The following is a 9,821-nucleotide window of genomic DNA, read 5'->3' as shown; positions in this document are numbered from 1 at the left end:
TGAAAATGGTTGGTAGAGTTCCTCTTGTATCCCATATCCCACGATGATGAATATTTGTTGAAAATACCAGGGCTACGGACGGTAGCGGAGTTTATGGGGGGGGGGGGGGGGCAAGCTCCTCTCCAAAAAGGATAAAATAATTTAACTATTCGCTATTCCATTTATTATTTTTATTGACTTCTCTATAACATTTTTTTTTTTGCAGTTACGTACCTAAAAAGAACACAAAACACACACAGCATATTTTGAAATGCAAAATGAAAGAAATCACATTGTAGTTTCTTTGCAAAACAATGACATTAATGGAAAAGCCATGTAGTATCAAAATGTCACCTCAACTGTATCATCATTTCTTTAAGAACTAATCAGTAACTGTTGTGAAATTCGCAAAGAAATAGCTTCTGAATTCATCAGTAAAACTTGTGAATAATGAAGCTATGGTTTTCTTAGTTACACACTATTTTATAATTAAAATATAAATTAATTTATTAAAACTCAAATGTGGTATGGGTTTATTTAATAACCTTGTCCTTGTGTTATAACAATGTTCCTTATTAAAACTGTTCATTTATAGCATCTCAATGATATTATATTGGACTTTGTATTTAATTCCCTTGAAATGTTAAAGATATTGGGGGGAAGGAGGAGGGCGTGCGAAATTAAATTTCCGGACCCCCTCCAAAAGTTATTTCTGTATCCGCCCCTGGCCACGGAGTCGGAGTCGGATTGGTTTTGCGGTAAAGCAGTCAGAGTCGGAGTCAGGAGTCGAAGGTTTAAAGTCCCAGGAGTCGGCTTCGGAGTCGGAGTCGGCCTGATTTTAGACTAAAAAAGTCGGAGTCGAAAGTTCTAAAATTTCCTGAGTCAGAGTCGGAGCCAGAGTCGATCATTTTCCCTCTGACTCCACAGAAAGAAAATACAAAGAAGAAAGCACGATTGACAAAATCTTATAGCTTCTGTTTTTTCTGTTTCTCATTGTGTGGAATACGCATGTAGATACGATAAAAATAAAATCCACCGGTCGGCGTCTCATAATTACAGGATTCAACACACCGGTCTCTGGGTGATCCTTTACTGTCGGCGAAAGATGTTTACAGATGTTTACTTATTCCGTGGATCAAAAAAGGGAGAAAAGAGCACTTTGGTCGATGATTTGGTCTTTGGATGTTTCAGAACAATGACAAAACTTTTACTTGTACTTTTTTTTTTTTTATTCTTTCATTTTTTTGCTGCTCTCTAAAAATCCTATGGTTCTTAGTTTTTTTTTTTTTTTTTTGCCGAAATCAGTACTATTGGTTCTCCGTGACTGTTTGTATTGACAGGGGTGCCCACCCCCAATAGCAAAGGCACCCCCCAAATACCGTGACCCCCCAAAAGCAAGAGTCTACCCCCCAAGAGCATAGGTCCTCAAATACCGCGAAAAGAGCCCCTCCCCCAAAAAAGGAGAAAAATATCCCTCATAGCAACCCCACCCTAAAAATTTCAATGGCGCAGTCTGCGCCATGACTACCTCCTACGTGGACACCACTGGTATTTATAACCTGTGAGTACGGAGGGTCCCAAAAAAAAAGGCCTGGCCTGGGGCCCCCGTAATGTAATCGGGACTTGGATGCCACGATTCAAATAAGTTAGGAAATCCCTCTCTGCAAAATTCATGTATTGAGAGCGTTGCTGTCGCCATCTACTCAAGAGAGTTTAAACTATAAGAACGGGACAGTCACTTTATAATTGGAAACGTGAAATAATAATACAAATAAATGAACAAAACATGCGAAATTTGTGCACAAAATTGTGTTCAATTTTTTGACAACTATTTTCTGTATACCAGTGGCAAATTCGAGACTTAAGCTAGGGTAGAGGCTGAAGTACTGAAAATGTTTCAGCGTTTTGCGAGATCAGCCAAACTTAGTGGAATGAACGCTTTTTTTTTTTTTTTTTGAGTGATCCCGAATTGCTTATTGTTCTCACTTGGCCGTAGTTGGTGCCCTCCTTTTATTTTTTCTTTGGTAATGCAATTTTCTCGCGCATTGGTTGAAATAAATTTGACGACAAATATGAGACGCATAAATTCAATCACACTGTAAAAAAAAAAAAAAATCTTAATAAATACAGTGTGGGAAATTTATCGTCAATTTGGTAGGTTCCAAGTCATGATAATTCTCCTTGAAGTTGCTTTAAAAATGTAAAATATCCACCAAAAAGCAATTTGTATCGTCAAGAGGAAATACATTTTATTCAACTTGTATTAATTGAGACTAATTGTTATAATAATAATTTTTGCGTGCGTTAAATCTTTCTTGCAGTAGTGTAAACTAATACATTTTAACAGCAAACGATAATAAGCAAAACCGAAGTTGCAAAAACAATGTTCACTATATGATATTTTAAATGAATAAAAAATGTGAAAAGGTAAGCTCAAATTTGTGTAACATTAAGTACAACTTTTAGAAACATAGAGTGAACTTGGCTGCAATTTTTGATTGCGAAAACTTTTTATCAGTCAAAACGAATTTCGGTTATTATTATTATTAATATTATTACTATTAATATTATAAATGTATCACATGCTTTAGAAAACCGAAAAAAAAAAAAAAAAAAAAAAAATCTAAGCGACATTAAATAATTGTCTAAGGATATATAGATCAAGAAATTTTAGCGAGGTTTATTTATTAAATGATGCCACATTCACGAAACAGCATTGAACGAACTTATAAATAGATTGATTTTGAAAATAATTAAAAGACTGGTTCAATTTTGAGGTCGGTTGCCCTCACATAGCAACACCTGGATTTGCGACTGATTCACATGTCCTTTGCACTACTGTCCAACGCAGATAAGAGTTTTGAATTTGAAAAGCGCATTAAAAATCATGTTAACATTTCCCATTAAAGTTGCCGTAATGAAACAACATTTTTGAAAACTGAAAATGATTTAAAAGTTTAAAATTGATGCAGATTGAGGAAAAAAAATAAAAATTAAGCTGTTATTTTAATCAAAAATGTCAATTAGATTCTAATAGCGTGAATAAATTCCATTATTTATTCTGACTTCTAAGGATAAAGAAGAAATGGGAAACACTCAAATATCCTCACTTTCAAGAAATTCAGTAATTTTCAGTTTATCAGCATTTATTTATTTTTGCATGAAACATAATAACGTTCTACGTGAGACAGAAGAATACAAGGGTTTATTTCGGGAAGAACCCAAGCCAAATATGGGAACTTATCAAATTTAACTTTGAAAATTTAAAATCTCTACTCACAATAAGGTGTTTTAAATTTATTTCGGGAGGGGCCTGGGTCCCTTTGGTCTTTCATTGAATACGCCCTTGAAATTAAACGTCCAAGGGAGCACGGCACACAATCCGTTTAAGAGGCTAGGAGGTCCGAAATCAAATCGGGAAAGGAGTGAAGTACATATCAGGAGGTTGGCATTGATTATTGAATAACTGAAAAAGTAGGGACGGACTATATATACATCATGTTGTTTTCATTAAAGTTAGAGAAAAAAAAAATGGAACATTACTAAGTATTCAACTCTCATGCGTTTTACGATAACAAGCGAAGTTTCAACTAATACCCATAAAAATTTCTTTAAAATTATAGCTGACAAATTTTGAGATGGGACCGTACGCAGTGTTGTACATAGCACCCCCGCAACTTCCGCGGGGCGCAAGAGGTGTGAGGGCATATGCTGTGAAAAAATAACACTATGTTAAAATTATTTTTTAAAAAAATGGTGGGGGGGGGGCGCACATACATTTTGCGGAGGAGGTGCATCGAAGTCTATATACGCTCTGACCGTATGGATAATAAAATGAAAACTAACTTCAAAGTTTTAACTGGAATACAATATTTTTGACAGAAATGCTGCATAAATGGATTCACGGTGCTCAAATTAGTCCAACTAACAGATATAGTTACGTTATAAACATTAGAATTGAAGTCATGCTTACAAAAAACAATTGATAAGATAGGTTATTTTTTCTGCATTCATACTGTACTGGCAGGGGAATAACTTTCACAGAGTCCCGTTATTTTTTATCAAGAACTATCATACAAGAGACTTGCCGTTAATTGTCTCTATCTTGCCCACCTATTTTGTCACCAAGTCCCTTGCATGTAAATTTTCATTGAGGGGAGAAAAAATCTGTAAAAGTGCTTTCTCTACTAGTGCAGTGTCACTGCAAGGAAAACAACTTGCCTTCAGTAGACTGGCGTCCTTTTTTAGATGTTGAAAGTGTCGAGTTGCTTCAGTTGTTTGCCAACTGGACAGTGGAAATCGGAAAACCTGCGAGTTTCCATCATCGTCTGCAAGCGTTTAGTCTCTATTATTTTAAAATATTTTCGAAACTTATTAAAAAAGCCCTAGAAACGGATTTACTGCATTTAAAATAATTTTTCCCTTTTTCTCCAATCGATAAGTTTACTCTGGAAAATAGCACAAAGGAACATTTATTACAATCCTATCAGCACTATCAGAATGTATCAGTAAAGGAAAACGTTACAAAGTATTGCTTTTTTATCAGAAATTTAAAAAAAAAAAAAAATCAAAATATATTTTTAAAAAATCAGGAGATATAAGAAAAAATTCAGAAGATTAAAAAGTTTTCATAAAATATTAAAAAGTTGAACTGTTTAGTTTTTCTATAGATAGTCAGAAATTCAGATCTTTGCTTATGATAGTCATATATCTGTATCTAAAAGTGAAACTACCGTAAGTCACATTTCACTACTTCGCGGGAGAGCGTAAATACATCTGTCTGGAACAATTCCCTGACCCTCAGGTTTAGGCCCTATTTATCCGACACCCGGGGCCCGTGCTCTAGGCATAAAATTTCTAAAGGGTTGGAAAGTTTTCCATAGTTTCATCTAAGTATTTATTTTTAAAAATGGTTTCCGAGGAACATTAAAAAAAACTCTATTTCATTAATCTTTACTATGATTCCTGTGTGAAGTCCCTTGAAAAGAAAAGCAAAAATAAAATAAATGGCGAAATTTAAAAGCAATTAGAATGCTGGCTTTCAGAAAGAGAGCTGACCCCCCCCCCCCCCCCCAACCCACAGAATAAAATAGTTATGAATCTTGGAAAGATTTACAAATCACCTACAAATCCGAAATTATTATGTGCCATAGTGTCATTTCATAAGTAGAGATATCGATTGGCAAGAATTAAGGGAACTAAAATGTTTATGGTAATAGTATAACCTTAAATATCCTACTTTAAAAAACACAGAGTTAACGTTTTTTCTGATAGTTAAGTTTGAATGCTAATATTTTCGTCTTGCATAAATTTGCAACAATAAATATTTCACAAATTTATGTAAATAATAAATAAATATTTATTATTGAAAGGAAAATTGACATAACTAATTAATGATTATTGAGATAACAATTTGATGGAAGGATTTAACAGCATTTCAAGTTATGACTATAAAAATGCTGGAAAAATTATTTTCTTTTCCTTCCCAAACCTGTTTCTCTGTTTTCGGGAAAACCTCAGTTTTTAATTTATGTCGCTTTTCGAATTTGTGTATACTGTACATGTATTCATGGTACAGTTAACACAGTGATGTCCGTGCCCCAAAAGGCGATGGCGTACCCCCTCCCCCCAAATGCTGCAAAAGTCTCCCACTGCAGCAAGAGAGCCTTTTGAAATGAGATCAAAAATCCACTCAAATTCCCCACCCGTACCCGTAATGTCTCCTTCTTGGAGTGTGGGCCATTTAGGTTAATATGTGATTAATTCAAATAGTCAATCATAAATATGATAGAAAATAATAATGATCGGTTTTTATAAATAATTACAACTGAGAATTTTTTATTCTTCCTAATAAGAGGAATAGTTGATAATAAATCGACCATTCAAAGGGGGGGGGGGATTTGGAAGTACCCTGGGCACGGAAACTTGCAAATCGAGTCCTGCAAAAAAAGTTTGTAGCTGTGGAACTTTAAATCAGAAACAAATAATTCATAAGCGTTTAAAAACTCCCAATTTTTGTGCTGTAGCACCACAAGCTTCATATAAATTACTATATTGCCGAAAATATTGCCTGTTAAAAAGAGTGGAAAATGCAAAGCAAAATATTTAGAGGGGGAATAAACACACTCCCTTACATTTTGTGTAGGAAATAAAAAACAAATAAAAAAATCAATTATTAAACTAAAAAATACACCTCCTTGGGAAGTAAATGCTCATATAATTAACATTTCAGTTTGTTAGAATGTATATATTGACTTGGGTGAAAAACAATGCTAAGCGTAACGTGGAGCTGGCTCTAAGGTTTCCTGAAAACTGGAGAAAAACTATAATGAAGATAATTTCTTACTTTCAGGTCCAAATCTGCATACCTACAGACACTGCAGAGTGCAGGGGCCCCCACCTTCTTTAGGGGCCCAACGTCCCAAGAAATTGAAAAAAACCTAGCACTAAGACTTATTAATGTTGCAAATATACACTGTTGGTCTCTGTGAAGGGGCCCTACATATTTTGTTGCAGAGAAACCCAAAATTTATAGATCCGGGCCTGCTTACTTTTTATCATTTTACAATAAACTGTTACAGATGAGTATAAAATTACTTACTTTAAATTATTAGTAGGATTTCTCCAACTTCAAATTTGCATTCCAAAATCTTTTCACGCAAAGATTTAATTAAGAATAACGTTTCATTTTTGTAGCTTCTCCGAACTTTAAAGGTCATTTCCCACAAACTTTTGAATTGCAAACATTGCTGCTCAAGACAATAGGGTTGGCTGGCAAGAGTTAGGACTCTTTAAAACAATTTCTTCGGTGTTAAAAGGATACAATTGAACGTAAAAGACTTAAGGCTCATGGCTGAAATTTTAAATAAGCGATTGCGCCTCTGCATCGCTGCAAAAGTTGGTCCCTTTAAAGAAAGTTTTATTTATTTATTGCTGAAGATCTACTCAAATTATTATTTGTTGTGCTTTGATAATTTAATTATTTTCAATGAAGTTACATGCAAAATTGCTTGTCCGAGCTTTTTTGTCGCACCCTGTTTTTTACAAAACGAGCTGATGTGTGCATCACATGACTTCCTTTTACTCCAATTTAATGTCATTTTCTCATTATTGGCAGTTTTAATATGATTCAATAGTTTACTCTCTAAATATCACCAACAATGGATAAATTGAAACCAGATAAAAAAATTTTTTTTTTTTTAAATCGCAAAATTTGTCGCCAAGTTGGCGACAAAATTTCACGACCAAAAGACTGGCGATATATTGCCAAGTGTCTGCCAAATTATAACACCAGTTGAGTTTACATCGAAATTAACAATAATTTTCCCCCAAAAAGGGGCAAAAGACCCCCTTTGGAGCATACGAATGCAACCAAAAAAGAAGGTGCACAACTAGATCCCGCTAGGAATCTACGTACCAAATTTCAACTTTCTAGGACATTCCGTTCTTGAGTTATGCGACATACATACACACATACACACATACACATATACGCACATACATACATACATACAGACGTCACGAGAAATCTCTTTGTAATTAACTCGGGGATCGTCAAAATGGATATTTCGGGTGTCTGTACGTTCCTAGGCACATATCCACTTGTGGTCGGGTTGAAAAAAAAACTCAACATTCATTTGGGGGTGAGCAAAATGGAAATTTAGGCCGATTTTTGGGTGAAAATTTTTTCGCGAATACATTACTTCCTTTTTTGTAAACGGAAGTAAAAAGTACTAATAAAGCGTAATGTTTTAAAAATTGTACATAACACATCAAGCAATCATCAAAAAATAAATTATTTGACCGGTAAGAAATGTGCACATTTATAATATTAAATAAAAGATACAGTTAAAAGAATTCGTACTGTTAAAAAATACCTATTTATTGTAAAGCACAAAAAATGAAAACAAAATATATTCCAAATGAATTCATTAAAATACAGTAAAACTCCTCTAATACGGACACTAACAGGACAAAAAATTTTGTCCGCAATAAAGGGGTGTCCGCCGGACAGGGGTTTAATAATTTTATTTGCCATAGAATCGGGGAATTAAATATTGTCCGCATAGGAGGGGTGTCAACATTTGAGGTGTCCGTTAGGAGAAGTTTTACTGTATCTTTGGTATAAGAAATTTTTTATGTGTTACTTAAAAGTAGTCAATCAAATTACCGTATCTAAACGTTTCATACTAAATATGATTTCAAAATTACGCAGAATTTTTTTTTTTAAGTACAAAGAATATTCGATAGAAAGAAATTACCGAAAGAGAGAAAGAGAACTATTTTTACGTACGAAAAAAGCAGACAATAATAATCATTATCGTCGATACTACTTTTACCCCTTAACTATGCATTCATGAACTTATTTGATGTATGTAATGTACGTTCACCCAAGAAAATATTTAAAAACCAAATTGAAAGTTGTTTTTGATGAAGCTAGGGAAAGCAAAAGATTTGTTGACTGACTTCGAAACGTTTTCAACATTGAAGTCTTTTAAATGCAATTTTCGTATATTTTTGATCGCGTGAAGGAAATAGTGAAGGCTTTGGACCATGACCCTTTCTCCCTTAGAAAAATATTCAATATTGAGGTCTAAGAAAAGCCATCGGGGAAGATGAATAAATAAACGTTATCAAGTGGAAGTCTTACGGCTCTCCTCTGAAGTATTTCGAAATAAACGTTTTAAAAACGCGACTGCAGTCCGTTTGGAAGCTACTGGAGAAAGAGAGAGCAAGGGTTCGGCAGTTCGGCTCCCTTCGTCCCTTCCGAAATCATTTTTGAAGCAGAAGTAAATTTTAGGGTATCTATGGAAGTATGGTTTCAGAAACTCACCCACGGAAATTTCTTTTTAGTCATCGGTGGGGGGAGGGGGGAGGGAGGACAATTGGGACGGCGACGTGAGTTGGGATTCTGAATTTTTCAAAATTGAAGTTCCAAAAACACAATATTAGGCCATCTTTGGAGACGTATGGTAAGGTGGGATTTCTGTCGGAAACCTTTCGAATTTGAAATCTTGGAGACGTTATTTCTGGCCATCTTTGCTGCAAGGAGTAGAAAAAAAAAAAAAAAACGCGAGTACAAGCTGGGTTTTTTGGGAAGAATATCTTATAAACTTCCAAAATGTAGGAAGTTCAGAATGTTTTGTCTACTATTTTCTCAATGGGACAAAAGTAATTTTTCAAAAGAAGTTTTTCAAAATGGCACACATAAACTTAGGACTTCAATTTTTTTGAGAAGGAGAGGGAGATGTTAGCACAGTAACATTATATTAAAAATTAAAAAAAATATTAATTAGGAGATTTCCAAAGCAAATATGAAAGCTCAAAATATTAAAAACTTAAAGTAAATAACATTTCCAAATTCTCTAGCATATATTCAATCGTTTGCTAAAAACAACAGAAGTTGGAACATTTCAAAAAAAAAAAAAAAAAAAAAATTCTCAGCTGCATTAATAATATTTTTTTTTCTGACTTTCTCGATGTTAATAATAATTTTAAGAATTTTAGGCATTGATTCAGACCTGTACAAAATCTTACTTCTTATTTATAAACTAGAAAAATGACTGGACTTCTCATGACTGGAACAAATTGCCTTTCTATCAAAGAGATTGGCCATCAAATTTGACGTGTTCCAAAAAATATCTGTGCCGCAAATCCTGACTATCGTAAGTCACATTTTCACTACTTTGCAGGAGAGCGTAAGAAATGTGTTCACTGCAAACAAAGGTTGGGACTCGTGCTGTGCTCTTAAAACATTGATAATGCAGACTATAAAGGGTTTTTGATTTTTTAAGCACAAATACGTTGTTACGACTTAATGCGGAATATGATTCTACATACAA

Source organism: Uloborus diversus, chromosome 3 (assembly GCF_026930045.1).
Source record: "Uloborus diversus isolate 005 chromosome 3, Udiv.v.3.1, whole genome shotgun sequence".
In the NCBI taxonomy this organism is placed as follows: domain Eukaryota; kingdom Metazoa; phylum Arthropoda; class Arachnida; order Araneae; family Uloboridae; genus Uloborus; species Uloborus diversus.
This window is presented reverse-complemented; position numbering follows the sequence as displayed.